Genomic DNA, 19,848 nt, shown 5'->3' on the forward strand with positions numbered 1-19,848 from the left:
ACATGGAGTGAGCCTATGCTCAGTAACTTGTCTTTTCCTAGAGAGCTTCAATATTCACCTCAGTCCTTCCATATTACCGAGAAAATACTTTTCAGGGGAAAAATATCAACAGGGCTAAGAATAAATAAAGGAAGGAAATGTTTTCCTCTTGGCACAGAATATAAAGAGGGATGGTGGCAGTTAGTGCCTCAGAACCGAGTATGGTAGAGGAAACACATTCCTCCTGTGAGAAAATCCCAAATGAAATTAAAACTTCAATGAAAACATCTGCCTTCCCCACATGTACTTTCCTATTTGCAGTGTGTGTGTGTGTGTGTGTGTGTGTGTGTGTGTGTGTGTGTTTTGCATGTTTTAAGCAAGATCAAGATTTCTTTACAATCAGAAAATCCCATTTGCCATTTATTCTAGACAAATGGTCTATTGAAGATAAATCTCAGAGGGAAAAAAAAAAGAAGGAGGTCCCCTACAACAATGAGCATCCATTTAATTAACATTTATTAAGTGCCTACTATATGCACAGTACTTATGCAGGGTTGCCATGATAAACAAAGTTGACATTGTTTTTGCCAAACAGGGAAATAAGAAAGATAGCCACTAATCAAACTACCCCATATTTCTGATTATCTAATTACAAACTGAATGAAGTAGTCTGAAGGAAAGGGACACAGTTCTGTGATATCCTAGAAAAAATTGCAATAATAAAATTTCATTTTATTTTCATTTAAAGATGTATGTATATCAGGGTAGGGAGGTGTGGCAATGAGGGTGTAACACATACAAGGGACCTGAGGCAGGAAGCTATATAGCAGGTCACATAAACTGTAAGGTCTATGTCAAGGACAAGATGGCAAGTGGTTCCAAATGAGGCTGAGAAACAAGCAGGGGGCACCAGCAGGTGCTTGAAGGCCATAAAGGATTTAAATTTTCGTCTTAACTGCCGTACGAATCCTTTAGAGGGTCTTAGGAAGTGATACAATCATCCTTGTACTGTAGGGTACCTATATGGCTTGGTTCTAAGAGAGCACTCCAGCATCGGTGTGTTAAATTGGGGTTACTAAACTATATAAATAAATGAAGCAAATAAAGGAGTGAAGAGTTTTCTCAGGTAAATTATTCTGGCCACAACATGAATGATAGGTTTGTTAAGGGCAAAACCAGGCACTATGGGAATGAAAGTGAACAATACACACAGCAACATAGAGAATGGGATGAATGTAAGGTGCATTTAGGGAGTGAAATATAATGGATGGTGAAGGGAAGGATCTAGGCTGACTCCAGGTTTCCAGTCTGTATAAACAAGTAAAGGGTGCTGCTGTTTGCTATGATCAGGAACCCAGGAGGAAGACTAGGCGGTAATTGTTCATCTTAAAGTGTTCGAGAAACATACCAACGTATATATCCAGAAAGCAATTGGCATGAATCTGTTGCTTTGGAAGAAATAACAGTTAAAATGGTAAACATGAATGGATCGCATAGGGAGGGTGTTTATCATGAACGACGAGAGAACACTTGACCACCACCTACAGGAGAAGCTTGAGGTAAAAGAAGACCAAAGAAAAATTATGTCAAGGAAACCACGTGATTAGAGCATTCTCAAAAAAGCATGAAGGGTCATAGGAGCATATAAGGAAAGGGCAGAAGTATCCATTGGGTTTAGCCATTGGGCACCTTGGCCAAAGCAGTTTAAGCATGGTGGTGAGCACCAGAGTGCCGTGGGAAAGGAAGGTACCGATAAAGTGACTGCAGTCTGTCCTTCAAACAAGCCTAACTAGTAAAAAAGTCATGAGAAAGGGTGAAAGCAAAAGAAGGATGTAATGTCAAGAGTGCAAGAGTCTTCACAACGAGATATGGCCTCACCCCTGTGAGGACGGCTGTTGACAGAAAGAGACAAAATAACAAGTGCTGGCAAGGACGTGGAGAAGAGAAAACCTTTGTGCACGGCTTGTAGAGATGGAAATCGGTACAGCCACTATGGAAAACAGTGTGCAGATTCCCGAAAAAAAATGTAAGATAAATCTACAGGATGATCCAGCAATTCCACTTCTGGGCATTTACATCCAGAAAACAAAAACACTAATGTGAAAAGATACACGCACCCCATGTTCATTGCTGTATTATTTACAATAGCCAAGATATGGAAACAATCTAAATGTCCATTGATGGATGAACGGATAAAGAAGATGTGATACACACACACACATGCATGCACGCACGCGCGCGCGCGCGCGGACTGCAGTATCATTCAGCCATAAAAAAGAATAAAATGTTGCCACTTGTGATAACATGGATAAACTCTGAGGGCATTATGCTCAGTGAAATAAGTCAGGTAGGAAAAGGCAAATACCAGATGTTCTCACTTATATGTGCGATCCAAAAAACAACAAACAAACATGCCTAGCTGAGCTAATGGTTACTGAGAACAGATTGGTGGTTGCCTGAGGTAAGGGGTGGAGGTTGCATGAAATGGATAAAGGGGGTTAAAAGGTACACATTTTCACCTATAAAAGGAATAAGTCATAGCGATGTAGTGTATAGCATGCTGATTACAGTGAATTTTACTTTACTGAAGATTTGAAAGTAGCTAGGAGATTACATAATTAAAGTTCTCATCACAAGAAAAAAAACTATAGCTATACGATGACTGATGTTAATTGGATTTATTGTAGTGGACATTTTGCGATATATACAAATTTCAAATCATGTTGTACACCTAATACTCATATCATGTTATATGTGATTACGCCCCAACAAAAAAAAGAATGCAGGAGCCTCAAGCATGTTTATAGGCTGCAAGAAAAAGTAGAGACAGTATCATCAGATAGCTAGATTGCCAGTGAATCGCATGGTATCTGTATCCAGATATCATTTCCAACTCCACCTGAATAGCCGTGCCTTCTTGAACAAATCAGTGATCCTCAATAAGCCTCACTCCCCTCATATATAAAATAGAAATCATAATGGAAGCTACCTTGTATAGCTGTTATGAGGTTTAGATAAGATAAAGAGTGTAATGCCTGCCATGGAGTAAGCACGACACTCAACCAACGATCTCTGTGATCACCATTATGCATAAAAGTAAAGGACAGAGTAAAAAAGCATGCGAGTTTTGGCAGCAGTAACGACAAAAGACGTAAAGATAAGTCTTTTATCTTTAAAACAGAAAAAAATTAGATATACCTTAGAAGATATATATGTATTTGTCAGTATACCTTGTCCCAAATCACACAATGAGAAACAAGTGAAATTGGATAAATAACAATTTGATGACGATTACCAAAGTTAGCAGACAACCTGTGAAATCAGTTATTAGTATCATCAATGCCATAGGAATTCGATAACTGTATCACGAGGAACGATGCCAGGCCCAGAGCAAGCACTGTTAACTGCTAATGGCTCCGTTGTTGTTAGTATTAATTCGAATAAAATAACTAGCGTTTCAAAGTAAACTTTGCTGCTGTGTTTAAGGCAATGTGGTCACATCCGTGCCCGTACCTTCGAATATCGCCTTCATGCTAGATAAAGTCCAAATCCACGTGAGAACCCCAACTTCTCTCTTAATGTATATGCTCACATCGTAACTCCCTGATACCTCACTAACATCTCAAGCCCTAGTAAGTTAAAATCAAAATCACATTTCTAAAATTCAATTCTTTTCCTCATAAACACAGGTATCTATCTGGTTAGGGATCATGGAGATATTCATAGTAGTTGGAGAAGGATGGGGAGGAGTGAAAAGTAGGGAAAGAGAAAAAAGATTGAGAGAAGAAAAGGAGGAAAAGGAAGACAAATGTGAAGCAGGGAAAAGAGAAATGATAAATTCCTTGACAATGTCTAAAATCTTCAAATCAAACCAGTGTCCTAACCCAGTAAAATATAACGTCTTTTGCTACTTTTCACTGGGAATAGTCAAACTTTCTCAACTGACTGACCGATCCACTTATTCATCCATTCAGCAAATATTTTTGACAAACGCTTATGAGGATAGTCATGGAGGTATCACCAGAAAGCAAGTCACTACTAGCTTCCCTAAGAAGAAGAGAGAAGTTGTCCCCCCAAATCACCAAAGTTCAAACTACAGAGTGACATTCCCGGATTTCTTGGTGGTTCACAAGGTAAGTGGAGATGCTATTGAGCAACTTACACTTTGAGTTTCTTCTTGAAGAACTCTGAACAGACGGGCACCCAACGAATGTTTATTGAAAACAGCAATGACTGCAGTGCGGTGGCTCAGTCCTTCCACAAACTCTCCTTCTTCCACTTCTTTGTATTCACGATGTAGACTGCATGTACATCCTGTCCTTCTGAGAGCACTTTTGAGCTCCACTCAGTAAATTACATCCCTTAGGAAAACAAACTCAGAGTAACACCTTCATTTTCCCTTCCCTCTCCTCACTCTAACATCAATGGAACCTGTTCCAAGTTTGAGATTATCACAACAGCTTACAGCTTACATTGTTTGATTACTTAATTAGAGGCATGTCACACTTTTCCTCAGTTGGGAAAAAATGTAATCCAAAACGTAAGGCAATAACCTTCCTTTAAAATAAACCCTAGAAACCAAACAAAAACAGAGTAAAATCAAGTTATGTTTCATACGCATAGTTTATGCATTGGATTTTGAAAGAATCTGACCACTAACAGTGCAAGGAACTGAACTATCTTACTATGTTAGGTGCAGGGTAGCATAATGTATTGGATTATGTAAGAGTGAAGATTTGGGAATCAAGATTGTCTACTTTCAAATCCCAGCTCTACCTCTCTTGCCATGTGACCTTGAAAATACGTAACCTTCTTTGCTTTGGCTTTATCATCTTTAAAGTGAGAACAAAATTGGGGCGCCTGGGTGGCTCAGTTGGTTGAGCTTCCAACTTCAGCTCAGGTCATGATCTCACGGTTTGTGAGTTCGAGCCCCGCGTTGGGCTCTGTGCTGACAGCTCAGAGCCTGGAGCCTGCTTCCGATTCTGTCTCCTTCTCTCTCTCTGCCCCTCCCTACTTGTGCTCTGTCTCTCAAAAATTACTAAATGTTAAAAAAATTTTTTAATGGGAACAAAATAGTTATCTTGTAGGAGTATTTAAAGTGGTCTGCACATCACAAGTTCTCATTAAATATTAGTTATATGGACAGAATTCCTCTTCCCACAAAGCTCACAGCCAGTGAGCTTTCAATCCAGTAGGATTGAAAAGTGTGCCATGTATGGTCCTAAGCAGCACTGTCGGTGAATGCGTGCTGTACCCTGGGAGCCAACAAGAGCGAATGAGTAATTCTACACAGAGCACTCGAAAACAGTTTCAGAGAAGAGGTGATATTTGATTCTTCTACTCAGGCTGTGTCCATTATTCAGATGGAATGACCCAGACACATGATTTCATATGAATAATACTTATTTAATGTTCACACAATGTCTTATAATATTTAGTTACTGTATGATTATAAACATATGATCAATTCCATCAAAATGGCTACAACTTCTGGTTTTAAGGACAGAAATCTGATGTGCCTTGGATAGTTTCTCGTCCCTCTAGTGGGTCTTACTCCTCCCTGCCCCTTCTTTCCCTCTTCTCTCTGTTCTTGTGTCCCCTTTTTCCCTCCTACCCTTTTCCTCCTCCACAGGAAACTTACCAGCCTAGAACCTTCAGCATGGCTCTAGGGTTGTATTCAAGATGTTTCTCACAAGACAAGTATGATAAGCTATTGCAGTAGATAGTTGTCATTGCTTGTCTGGCTTCTGTGTTTCTTCCTGGGAAGACAGGAGATAGAATGGGAAGTGAAATATTTTCAATGGGCCAAGTTTTATGAAAGTCTTTCCTACCACTGTGCCAGTCAAATCTGGCCTTTCTCATCACTTGAGAATTCTAGGGGTGAAATTCTAGGGGAGAATTCTAGGCTGAAAATATGCCCCCCAAAAGATATCCATGCCTAATCCTCAAATCTCTGACCCCAAAACATATTACCTTATGTGATACGTAATGTAGTTTTAAGGGGGCGGTGTCCTTGCCGATGACTAAATCAAGGATTTTGAAATGGGGAGATTATCCTGGATTATCTGGGTAGGCCCTAAATGTAATCACATGTATCTTTGTAAAAGGGAGCTAAAGGGAGACTTTACACACACAGAGGAGTGTGACCCCAGCAGAGATTAGTGATAGAGCCACAAGCCAAAGAGAGACAGCAGCCACCAGAAGCCACCCTGAGCCTCCACAAGAAGTATGGCCCGACTGAAACCTTCATTTCAGCCCAGTGAAACTGATTTCAATTTGTGGCATTCAGAGTTGTGAGAGAATAAAGTTCTGTTTCAAGCCACCCACCAGGTTTATGCTACTTTGTTAGAGCAGCAACAGGAAACTAATACACTGGGTTTGTAAGTGGCTCTTGCCCTGTCCCATAACATGTTTTTAAACCTCCAGGCTTTCACCTTTGGAGGTTGCCAGTGCTCATAAAAAAATGGGCATTTAGCAAAAATGTTTTTGCTGACTTTTAATCCTGAATTGCTTGCCCTTACCAACTTTATGTGGTGCAGATATTCCTACTTCTAACATTACCATTCCTTCTCCTATTTGCAGCACCCCATCTGTACATCTGTATAATCCCTGTTGGGTGTCATTTGGATTTCCCCTTGCCTATTTTGACTTTGGCCTTAGTATGTAGTTAGCCCAGCCCCTCATGCCCAACATGCGGGGTGCATGCAACCCTAGGAGCAGGACCAGGCTTCTTTCGGATACTTTTGAATGATCTCCTGTCACCTGCTTTTTCTGATCTGTCTTAAAATCGAAACATGTTTAGATGTCAGTGTCTCTAGATCTTAACTTCCGAATCGTTTTCAATTCTTCTGAAAATTTCTTTGGGCTTCAGTATCTCCAAATAGAATCATGGCTTGTGAATTTCCAAATTAAATAAGGCCTATGGCCAGTGGAAAGTTTATATGGCATCATATTTTCCTAACCTTCTAACTTGAAACAAAGTGAATGAAAAACCGAAGCCTTTGTGCAATCTGTAAAGCACCTATGGTAAGCTATCCAGAATAACAATCAGCGAACCCAGCTGCAAGAATTGTATGGAATTGGGGTGCCTGGGTGGCTCAGTCCTTTAAGCGACCGACTTTGGCTCAGGTCACGATCTCACAGTTCATGGGTTCGAGCCCTGTGTCAGGCTCTGTGCTGACAGCTCAGAGTCTGGAGCCCGCTTCGGATTCTGTGTCTCCCCCTCTCTCTCTCTGCCACTCCCCCACTCACGCTCTCTCTCTCGCTCTCTCTCAAAAATAAATAAACGTTAATTTTTTTTAATTGGATGGAATTACCTGGTTCTTTAAGGACTAGGTGGGCTCAGAGTAGCCACTTCGTAACTTGTTGAATGAAGGGATCAAGCAATGAATAGCTAAATTTTAACCAAATGATTTACATCACTGGAGTAAGTTTTTATCATCCAGATTGGGTTTTTATTAAAATTTACTGTCAAAAATGACCCTTGTGATTTCTGCAAGGGACCACTTGAGTTCTTCAAAGATCAATATCAAGAATGAAAGGAGACCTTTTAGCTCTCACTAAAATTCTAAAGGCAGGTGTTAAAAGCAGAGAGGAAAAACGCTTTATGCAAGAAAAGGTGAGACTGCTCTGAAAGGTTCAAACCATCTAATCCCATCCCCCTCTCCCCTTTACCCCACCACACATAAGTACAGTGTAGCTAAGAGGTGCTGTTGGCCTTTAATAGTCTGGGTCCTAGTAACAAATGGACCACACTGAAGAAATAACCACCTGGTTCTGTCTATATTCAGTGAATTGAAGGTAACTATTCTGCTGGTTTGGAATTTGCAGAACAACCAGCTGTTTCATTATACTTTTCATTAGCAGACAGTGAATCTAGAGTCGTAGAAACACATCCTGAGGCCACATCCAATGAGGTAATTACCTAAGGCAAGATGGCCATCCAGAGGTGAAAACAGTAATAAATCAGGCTTAGGATTTGGATCGAATTTCCGAATTAATTTTTTTATTGAAATTTAATAACTCCAGGGGCGCCTGGGTGGCGCAGTCGGTTAAGCGTCCGACTTCAGCCAGGTCACGATCTCGCAGTCTGTGAGTTCGAGCCCCGCGTCAGGCTCTGGGCTGACGGCTCGGAGCCTGGAGCCTGTTTCCGATTCTGTGTCTCCCTCTCTCTCTGCCCCTCCCCCGTTCATGCTCTGTCTCTCTCTGTCCCAAAAATAAATAAAAAACGTTGAAAAAAAAAAAATTAAAAAAAAAAAAAAAAGAAATTTAATAACTCCATACAGATGGGAAAACACCAGAGGAAAAAAAATGTTCTAACTATTAAAATTATTTTGGAAAACAAAGGTGAGGAATTAAATAGGCAGGAGGAAAATTCCTTACTTAGTGGACAGTTACTCCACATTTCACTGTAAATCAAGATGGAAAAGCATGGTATGTTACCCACAGCAATAAATGCTAGCTAATTGCCATTTCCCCCAACAGTAAGGTCCTCTCAGTAAATACCAACTGTCCAAAGTTAAGTTCTTTTCTTTTTTTTTTTTTAACGTTTATTTGTGAGACAGACAGAGAGAGAGAGAGAGAGAGAGAGAGAGAGAGAGAGAGACGGGGAGAGGCAGAGTGAGAGGCAGACAGAAGACCGAAGCAGGTCTGTGCCAATAGCTGAGAGCTCACTGCAGGGCTCAAACTCACGAACCATGAGATCATGACCTGAGCCAAAGTCGGACCCTTAACCAACTGAGCCACCCAGACACCCCAAAAGTTAAGTTCTTTTAAATGAGCATTTGTTTTGCTACCAACGGCACACTAATTATAAAGAACCCAAAGTGTAGTGGCTCAGTACAGCCCTCCGTATAGACATGTCCTTATACGTGTTCGACACCAGAATTATGAAGCTCTAGGCCAGGGTGACAGGCTCGCAGCCTCCGAACGTAAATTCTGTGGTCTTCACGATCCCAGCTTCTAAGAAGAAATAGTCACCTACTTCTTATCTCCCTTGCATTCAAAGTGCAAATTCTGGCCTTCCTTAAAGTGAATTTCCGAAGCTGATAGTGGTGTTGGAAGGAGGCAAAGCCCGGCAATGGACATGTTGTCAACCGGCTTCTAACACAGCAAGACTTCAGAGCAAAGAAAAAACCCTCTGTCTGGTGTTTTCCTTCACCTTCCAAAACCTGCAGATCTGAGGGTCATATGTGCAAATATTGCCTTTGACTACTTTCCATCAAAGTCCCTAATTTTTCTCTCCAGTCACAGCGGTTCTGTGTCGTTCCCTTAACAGAATTAATATTAACAACATCCAAAATGCCTGAGGACGTCTTCAGTGATCATTTTAATTGGGCTCCCTCCTCTTAGAGATGAATTACTAGTCTCAGGTCATCTAGTGAGTTTGTTGGTGGCACAGTCATAACCAGAGCTGGGATGCCCTTGAGTGATTCTGACCATCCCTCCCAGGTCTTTCAAAAAGCATAATTTGTCCTTACCCATGTGCCAGAAGCATAAGAGCCACTGAGGGAATGAACACTCCATCTCCGGAATCCGTCCAGCCCAGGTCAGCTGGCAGTCTCCCTCAGCCTCTTTAACATGGCATTTCTCCTTCCCTCGCCTCCCCTGTTTCCTAAAAATGCTCTCTCGTCAGATCTTTTGCATCTCTTCCAGAATGTGATTTCTCAATTTTTCCCTTTCTGGTCCATCACATACAGTGCCTCAGTGTTCCGCAGCCACCCCCCCACCAGCGCCTCAACAGGCTCTGAACCCAAAGAAAGAGCTTCTCCAACACAGGAGCCTTCCCCTGCGACCTCCATCTTGTCTTACTTTCTCTTGGTTTTTTGTGAAAATATTTGCAACTGAATACAGCCAAGTATGAGGCCTTAGTTTTACCACACAGTTTCAACAAAAATATTGGGCACACTTGAGATGTTGAGATCAGAAATTTCAAACTACTAGCCACTGTGTTCAATACCCTAGACTTTGCAGATACTTCACCCGTAAAAGAGGAATGTTGTTCGCTTCTTGCTTCTTGCGTTGGAATTAAATGCCAATGAGGTCACGATATAAGTCAGAGAGGGCTTTTAGAAACGAACACCACTGCATCAATGATACCATTGCTGAAGGGAGCGGGGGAAATTACACAAAATCCAATAAAAAATAACACAGAAGGACTGTCATGTCTCTAAAGAAGAATTCCTCAGGGGAAGAATAACCACACAAACAACCCAGGTTTAATTAAAGTTCCTTCTTTGTCAGCATTGTGTCTGCAAAGTTTTCACTTCAAATACAGCAGAATGACCCAAAATGTCTTTTCTCATTTTCATGTAATTTTCTCTCAGCTATTCTGTCGATAAGCAAACTGGGTCTTCAATCTGTTTACCCTCCCACAGCCTGACCAAGTGAAGGCTAAAAAAAAAACCCACAGCATGTTTTTATCACTTCCACCCCTACCATTTTACTGCTTTGTGCAATGAACCTCATACTGGTTCTTGTCTTGATAAATGTCCCTCTCCATCCCACACATCAACCTTTAAAACAATTTAGTCATTCTGTTCTGTAGGTGTCCTGAATTATCCGCACTCTGTTCATTTCTAAGTGATTCCCAAGCACATCTCTGCTCTTCGCCAAACTAACAACTCAAGCTATTTCTTTTAAAATATACACAAATGGTTTTGCCATATGTGACAGGCCACTCTGCCTGGCCCTGGAAGGAACAACCATGTTGATCTAGAGATCTAGAATAGAAAATTATAACGTGTGAGTTAGATAGCCTTTATTTAGTGACTATAGTAAATATTATTAATAACAGAATAATTTAAATGGCTCTAGGAATTTTTTTATCTATAAAGGTTATTATAAATTACAATATGCTTTTAGTTGTACTCAGTTAAAACACCATCTATTATAGAGGATTCCTCAAACAAAATATTAAAACCACATTAAAACCACAGAACAGTGTGGCAAATGAACAGTTGCCATTTATTTCGCCTCTGCTACGTATAAAAACCAACCAATGTAAATGTCGACTTTTTCCTGGACATTCGTCCTGTAAAGCAAGTGTTATTGGCTGCATTTTATAAGATTTAGGTAGATTAAGAGGTGGCCAAAGGCCACAAAGCTGGTAAATGACAGGGTGGAGATGTGAATTATATACTCTCAGATGCTAAAACTCAGACTCCTTTAACTAAGCTCCTTACTTCCTAAAGGTACCTAGCATCTTTGAATGAAAGAGAAGGAAGTTTGGGCAAAGAAATGACATTAGAATGTCTACTTCTTCCTAATAAACAGCATGTAACCCTATGTCAAAACCCTGCAAACTTAAATCTCACACATTTTACAAATTCAAACATGATGTACTCTATGTGTTCGATCCTGCTTTCTTAATTCAAAGATGCGTAAATATTTAGTGGATATTTCTGCCAAACTCAAATGTACGTTGTTGCATGGCTTAAAAAAGTCATTCTCCTTCGACTACAGTAACTATAAACGATTGATACGGATCTCAAGCCATTTAGTCTAGTGGAGGAAATTAGTGTATCTCAACTAAAGCCAAGATGTTTCAATTCTACAGAGCCCGTTTTCTTGACTATATGTAGGTATTTTGGGCTGAGAAAGATGTACATATTTATCAAGTTTATAGAACAAATGCTTGTTCTATAAAACACGCATGGGCATTTTGGGGGATGCGCTGGATGAATGGATGGAAGGAAAATCAGGTAATGAAAATGTGAAGCTAACCCGTGAGGAGAGTTGACACTTTATGTATAATACCAATTTCTATGAGGTAGACCGAAGAAAGTCTTGTCTAATAGGCAGTTTCTAACCTAATAGACCATGAAGAAGAGCTGAATTGTTTCTCTTGGGAGCTCAGTGCTTTTCGTTGACTTATCTGGCACTCTGAGCAGTTAGACCACTGAATTTAAAAGACTAATTTTGTCTTCAGTCTCAGAGTGATAACTATGGTGGCATTTTTTTTTCTCCTCAAATTCTCACTCTGCATTTAGAAGCATAAATGTTACCATAAATGTTCTTACAATAATGCCTCATCTGGAGAAAACAAAAACATGTTTATGCAGCCACTTTCTCTGGATCTTAAAAAACAAAAGGTGGTTTGACACTAAAGGGACACTGAACATCTTTAGTAAGAATTGGAATTTCTCTCATGAAATTACTTACCATTTTCTTAATTGGCTGCATTTACCCTAATATGTCAAGCCCTGTATTTGAATGTTTCCTGTGACTCTTCGGAGGGACACTCTAGTAACGAGACCTATGTGTGTTGCTTTATATTTGGTGAGAGAATTATTCTTGCTCTAATTATATTGTAAAGGCAACGGCTTCATTAACCAAAGTGGCAGAAATAACAAAAGCATCTAATACTTATTCCACCTGGACATTCCACAAAGCTGAATGACTGTTTTCTATTCAAAAACGCCTCTCTGGTGCATTTATTAAAATGAGCTTTCAACAGAACCATTGACTGAAGAGAGAAGGTAGCTTCAGTGGTGCTAAAGCCTGATTTCCTCTGAGCGCCGAATAGCCTCGTATTTCAGTACAGAGAGAGCAGGGGAAGAGCATTTTGAAATCAGGAAGTATAGCAGTGTCTATGGATTTAGTAATAGCCACAAATGACTCACATCAGTTCAGACTCAGAGAGCACTTACTGTGTGCTAGGCTATTGTCAATGCTAGTGATACAAACAAGGGGAAGGGAAAAAAACTTGGAAGAGTCCATGAGGCTCCTGGATGCAATAAACATGACTTTAAGGATACAGTGGTAATAAATAAATAAACTAGGAAAGGTTATAGCTTCACCATGGTTATATGGCTTTAATCCCTATTTGACTGACAAAGAAACTATAATCCAAATTCATACCTTTAATGGGAAGAACAGGTAAAATCTTCTGTTCATTGTAAGGCAAAGTCAAGCAAGTAGAGATGGACAATCTCTGGTTGCTAGCCTGTTCTTGAGGAACCACCCATTAGTCCCCACAGAGGCATAAATAGGAGAGGAGAGTTAAATAGCTAGCCATGAAGTTGAGTTCTTAGCATCAGAATCCATTTTGCACCCTTTTTCAGCTCTATCATTGGAAAAACTACCCATAAGGCATGGTTCTTTCTTTTCTTTGTTTCTCTTTCTCTCTCTCTTTCTCTTTTTTTTACCTTTCTTTCTTTCCTTCCTTTCTTTCTTCCTTTCTTCCTTCCTTCCTTCTTTCTGATAGAAATATTTGTTAACATTTATTGATTTCTAGATGCTTGCATGCATATAGTTCTGAGCACTTCATGGATATTTAATATTTAAACCTCATAGAAATTCTACAAATACTTTTTCTTTTTTTCAACTTTATTGATGTCTAATTGACAAATAAAGGTGTATGCAACATGATGCATTGTGAAAGGATTCTCTCCATTGAGTTAATCCACATCCATCACCTCCCATATTTACTTTTTTTCTTTTTTCTTTTGTGTGTGTATGTGTGTGTGTGTGTGTGTGTGTGTGAGAGAGAGAGAGAGAGAGAGAGAGAGAGAGAGAGAATACTTAGTTCCTACTCTCAACAAATTTCAAGTATACAATACAATATTATCAACTAGAGTCACCAAGTTATAATGGGATCCTCAGATCTTATGCATCTTACAACTGAAAGTTTGTACCTCTTTACCAACCTCTCTCCATTTTTCCCACCCACCCCAATCTCTGGCACTCATCCTTCTATTCTGTTTCTATGTGTTCAACTTTTCAAACTTTTTTGGATTCCACATATAAATGATACCATGTGGTGTTGGTCCTTCTCTGTCTGGCTTATTTCACTCAGCATAATACTCTCCAGTTTCTTCCATGTTGTTGCAAATGACAAGATTTCCTTCTTTTTAAGGGCTGAGTTATAGTCCATTGTATACATATGCCCTATTTTCTTTATCCATTCATCCATCAACTGATACTTGATGTTCCCATCGCTTCTCGGCCTTTTGGCTAAGATCAAGTGCAGGTTGTTTCCATAACTTCATTATTGTAAATAATGCTTCAATAAACATGGGACTACATATATCTATCAAAATGCTGATTTTATTTCTTTTGGATTCATACTCAGAAGTAAGATTCCTGTATCATATATAGTTCTATTTTTAACTGCTTGAGGAAACCCCATATTGTTTTCTGTAATGGTGTACCAGTTTACATTCCCACTAACAGTATACAGGGTTCCCTTTTCTCCACATCCTCACCAGCTTTTGTTATGCCTTGGCTTTTTGATAATAGATATCCTAACAGATGGGAGGTGGCATCTCATTGTGTTTTTGTTTTTTGTTTTTTGTTGTTTTGGTTTTTTTTTTTTTATGTTTACTTATCTATTTGGAGAGAGAGCGCATGTGAGCAGGGGAGGGGTACAGAGAGAGACAGAGAGAGAGGGAAGGAGAAACTCTCAAGCAGGCTCCACACTATCAGCACAGAGCCCAACTCAGGGCTAGAACCCACCAACCATGAGATCATGACCTGAGCTGAAATCAAGACTGACTGAGCCACCTAAACACCCCTCATCGTGGTTTTGATTTGCATTTACCTGATAATTAGCAATGTCAAACACCTTTCCCTGTACCTCTTGGCTATTTGTATGTCTTCTATGGGAAAATGTTTATTCAGGTCCTTTGCCCTTTTTTAAATTGGGTTATTTGTGAGGGAATTTGCTATTGAGCTGTATGAGATTTCATGTATTTTGGATGCTAATACCATATCAGATATGTGATTTGCAAATATTTTCTCCCATTTCACAGGTTGAATTTTCGTTTTGTTAATGGTTTTCTTTGCTGTGCAGAAGCTTTTTAATTTGATTTAGTCCCACTTGTTTTCCAAAAAAATCATTGCCAATACCAATGTCAAGCAGCTTACCTTCTATGTTTTCTTCTAGGACATTTACCTTTTCAGATCTTATGTTCATGTATTTAATACATTTTAATTAGATTTTTTGTGTATGGTGTAAGGCAGGGGACAGTTTCATTCTTTTTCATGTGAATAACCAATTTTTGCAACACTGTTAATTGACGACTATCCTTTCCCTATTGCATAGTCTTGACTCCTTTGTCATAAATAAATTAACCATATCCACGGGGGTTTATTTCTGGGCTCTCTATTCTGTTCCACTGATCCGTGTGTCTGTTTTTATGACAACACTACACTATTTTGATTGCTATAGTTTTGTAATACAGTTTGAAATCAAGAAGTATGATGCCTTCAGCTTTGTTCTTTCTTATTATTTTGGCAATTTGGGGTCTTTTGTGGTTGTGTATGAATTTCAGATTGTTTTTTTTCTATTTTGGTGAAAAAGCCATTTTGAGTTTTAATAGGGGTTGCATTGAATCTTTAAATGTATGAACATTTTAACAATGTTAATTCTTCCAGTCCATGAACACAGAATACCTTTCCATTTATTTTTGGCTTCTTCGATTTATTTCAACGATGTTTTATAGTTTTCCATGTAGAGATGTTTCACCCTCGTGATTACATTTTTCCCTTTGTATTTTATTCTTTTTGATGGCATAGAAAATGGGATTATTTTCTTAATTTCTCTTTCTAGTAATTTGTTATTAGTGTATAGAAATGCAACTGATTTTTAGGGCTTTCCTTGTTTGCTGTAGTCCCGTGGGACTTGTGAACACAAACTCCACTGGCTTTCAGAGTTAGGGGACCTAATATGAGGGCTTGTCCCTTAGGCAGCAGCCTTAAAAGTTGGGGCACTAAATGTATAGTCCAAGCCTTTTATACCTCAAGGAGAAGATAGGAGTTGGGGGTTCCCTCCCAACTGTATGGTGTTGTGCTGGGGGTGAGGTTTATGGCATGTCTCAGCCTTTCCTATTTCAATGTGGGTCTTTCCCCAGTTGTCTGATGTGTAGGAGTGACTCAGCTGGTTTTTGGATTTCTCTCAAAAGAAGTTGCTTCATGTGTAGCTGTATATTTGGTGCGTCAGTGGGAGGAGGAAAATTCAGAAACCTCCTATGTTGTCATCCTAACACTATGAATATCTAAGGTAGATACTATTATTATCCCCATTTTATAGAGGAGAAAACTAAGGCTCAGAAAAATTATATAAATTGCTTATGGCCACTCATACAGTAAGTAAGCCAGAATTTGAATCCAAGCATTCTAATCCAGAATCCTTCATGATAACCCCTACCCTAGTGGTTCTCAACTTGGGGTGATTTTATCCCCAAAGGATATTTGGCGATGTTGGAAGATAATTCTCACTGTCACGACTAGAGGGAGAGAACACTACAGTAGAAGTCAGTAGAAGCCAGGGATATTGCTAAACGTCGTGTCATGCATAAAACATTCCTTCACAAGAAAGAATTATTCAGCCCAAAATGTCAACAGAGTGGAAGTTGAAAAACCAGAGAGATAGAGCACAAACAGGGGAAGGGGCAGAGAGAGAAGGAGATGGAATCCGAAGCAGGCTCCAGGCTCTGAGCTGTCAGCACAGAGCCTGACTCAAGGCTGGAATCCAAAAACCATGAGATCATGACCTGAGCTGAAGTCAGAGGCTTAACCAACTGAGCCACCCAGGCGCCCCAAATCTGCATTTTAATAAGAGTCTCAGGTGACTCCTCTGCACGTTGACGTTTGAGAGGCAGTGAACTATACTTTTAGCTCTACCACGCTAAGTCTTAAGTAAAACAAATCCCGTACACTTGTCTGTTCTCCATGCACAGACACAAAGAAGCAATGTGAGAAAGGTAGTGGTGGGCAGTGGGGAAGAACATGGACAGTTCCAGCAGTGATGTAATATTAGGGACTGGAATTCTCTTCAGCAGATGGTTCTTAATAGATGACTTCCCCATGATGATGAGAGCTTGCAAACAATTGTGCCAGCATACCAAAAAGATGAGTGGTCCAGAAAAAAGAAACGCATAGCTTCTGGACTGTGCTTTTCCTTGGTGTGTGCCAGCGTTACAGAACGGATCTACGTAAAAACAAAAACATCCCATTAAAGTCATTAACAGCTAACTTGTCTAAAATTGTTGAAAATAATAGAAGGAAAAGAGACTGAATTTTTTTTTTTTAATTTTTAATTGCTAATTTTGGTGTCACGTAAACTTAGTTTCAAAACCAATCGAACCCTCACTGCCACTTCTGGGCATACAAAATGCATTGACGTGTCCTACAACCATCAAAGATCCCATTGGCATTTGATGTTACACAGAGATCTTGTCTGATTAAAGCACTGTAAGCACAGATCCAGGTGCTCTCAGATTCAAATTCCCGTTCTGTGATGCATGTTAAACCGTTCACTAGAAACCACAGTCCTTTTATTTATAATAGGGATTTGCTTAATATTGACTTTGTATTTCTATATTGTTTTTTATTATCCACACTTTTGTGTGTTTTTTTAATTTTTTTAATGTTTATTTATTTTTGAGAGAGAGAGGGAGAGGGAGAGGGAGAGAGAGAGAGAGAGAGAGAGGACAAGTGGGGGAAGGCAGAGAGAGAAGGAGACACAGAATCCAAAGCAGGCTCCAGGCTCCAAGCTGTCAGCACAGAGCCCGATACGGGACTGGAACCCACGAACTGCGAGATCATGACCTGAGCCTAAGCCAGACGCTTAACCAACTGAGCCACCCAGATGCCCCTCCACACTTTTGTGCCCCCCAGCTGCCCCCCCAAAAGTGTGATCAGCTGAAGCAGAAATGCACTCATGCTTTAAGGCTCACAAATAACCCGTATCTGGAGACAAAAGATAGAAAACCATCTATGTTTTCTATACACACTATGTAAAATTAACACTTCTGATTTTAAACATCTCTTATAAAAATATCCTTAGCAAAAGAAATATATACACTTTATTTTTCTTATGCTTACACACCCTGTCTACGATAGGCATCAAAAACAAGAAAAATATATAAACACACACACATGCACACACACACACGCCTACATTTATGGTCGATTATATTGCAGAATATATGCATCAACACCTAAAGTTAAAGAACCTCCTCTTTACCCTGAAAATATGTATCTAAACTTTGGTTTTCATTGAAACTATTTGTTCCATGATTGTGTGTCCTCCAGGATCCACCTGAGTTTATCCCGCAATCTTCAATCTTAGTCTATCCAACACGTTTGGCCAAAAAATGCCTGTTCCACCTTTCCTCATGCAAGTGATAAGTATCTGCTTCCGTCGTGCACTGCTTGAAGCTTTGCTTCTGGAAGAAGAGCCTTGCAGCTCTCCTTTTATCTAACTCATCCTGGGGATAACCCCCTAGGAAGGGCCTGGATGGCTTGAGTGAGCTATGGAAAACTAAAATCCTATGCTCTGTTAACTGAGTGTAGCTTCAACCTTATTGTTGGAAGTGAGCCTTACCCGACATTTGATATTAATCATCGACACTAGAGAAATAGCTCAGGGAGAAGAATTGTCATCTGTGGCCAACCAAGTCTCACGGGACACAACCCACTGCTCAGTGTTACTTTAACTTGTTGTGCTGAGATGTCACAGCTGTCAGCCAGCTCACACATCTTTCCAAAGACTTGCTAGGTCTAGTGTTCTCCCTGTCCATAAATGCAACATATGTTAGCAACATTCATTGACAGATTTCAGCAGTCTTTTTCCCCTCGTCGAGCTGTTAGTTTAGTTGTCAAACACAAGAATCTCTCTTTAGTCCTTAAAGAATTCAGAGCCACAATCAGAGCTAGGGGGAAATAGCAAAGGAGACTGACAGCATGCCCATCAAGATTTTCCAGCAGCTGCTGAGCTGTTTACATACACTGCCTGCCCTCCCTCCGTCTTTCCAGCCAGTGGAATACTAAGAAATGTACCTGGACTTTATAGATACAGACAACTGAAAGACACAGATACAGATGGAGTAGAGGTCAAATGAAAGTTAATTTTAAGTTGTCTAGTTAATTGGGGTTAGTCATTTTTTATCGTCCATACATAGCCTCTTCAGGGACCCCCACATTATGTCTAGGCTCTGCCCAAGAGGCCAGAAAGGTTGGGTGGTGAGCAGAGGCTCCATAAAGCACAAGGACCATGGAGCTGGAGGCATTCCCAAAAGGCCTTCGTCAAATTACTAAAGACATGTAGGAAAATGCAAGCAATAGTAAATAAAACTATGCTGATGGGAAGGCATAAAAGAGGAAAGTTGGAGAGGTTAGTATTCTAGAAAATGGTGAGAATGGAGTGAGGAATTTGGGGCAGGGCAAAACGAGGTTGTCAAGCATTTAAAGCTAAGCGTGCTGGACCTGAAGCTGAGTATTCTTCTTAAGTGGTTCCTGAGACATCTCTTTGAAACAATATCTTCAAACAACTTAGATATATATGGTGTTCAAAACGAATTCCAGCTTTTCAGGACTCCAGCAGGAATATATCCAAGAGGGACAATTTTTATTTTACATAGAAGATTGTAAGCTCCTTGCCAAAGAGGCATTTCTCTATTTATGAGAAAATGAGGTCATGCTTGGGGTCTGGTGAAGCCAAGGTCTGTCATGCACCCAGAGCAGTCCTGAGCTCTGTCAAACTTGACCCTCAGGCTTTGCTCCAGGCTTCCCACTGCAGTTGCATCAATTCTTACTCTTTTCTAAAAACGTCACTGATCTTGAACATGGCCATATGAGATCCCACCTGTGGGATCAAGAACAGGAGAAGATTTAAAACTTTTCTCTCCAACTCAAGCAAGCCAGAAATGCTGACTTCATTAGGAATATCAGCTCATGTCCTGGCATATGGCAGATTTATTCACAAAGTAAAAAACTGGGAGTTTTTAAATATTCTTTTCATTAAAATTTAAGTTAAAAGAAGATGAGTTTAATGAAAAGCAATTGTGTATATAAGCTACCATTTTATTTTATTTACTTGGCAGGTAAAACCAAGGGATGAAAATCTTGACTCACCATCATTTT

General features: G+C 39.9%; 1 long non-coding RNA gene across 1 annotated transcript; it reads right to left on the reverse strand.

Annotated features, from left to right (window-relative positions):
* Positions 1-16,236: 16,236 nt before the first annotated feature.
* On the reverse strand, positions 16,237-19,565 carry LOC131507276 (uncharacterized). Its single transcript, XR_009259428.1, has 2 exons — positions 19,192-19,565; positions 16,237-16,912 (listed from the first exon to the last, which is right to left on the reverse strand). It is a non-coding gene; the product is annotated as an uncharacterized LOC131507276 (long non-coding RNA).
* Between the last annotated feature and the right edge of the window lie 283 nt (positions 19,566-19,848).

The sequence above is a fragment of the Neofelis nebulosa genome, chromosome 3 (genome assembly GCF_028018385.1).
Source record: "Neofelis nebulosa isolate mNeoNeb1 chromosome 3, mNeoNeb1.pri, whole genome shotgun sequence".
In the NCBI taxonomy this organism is placed as follows: Eukaryota; Metazoa; Chordata; class Mammalia; order Carnivora; family Felidae; genus Neofelis; species Neofelis nebulosa.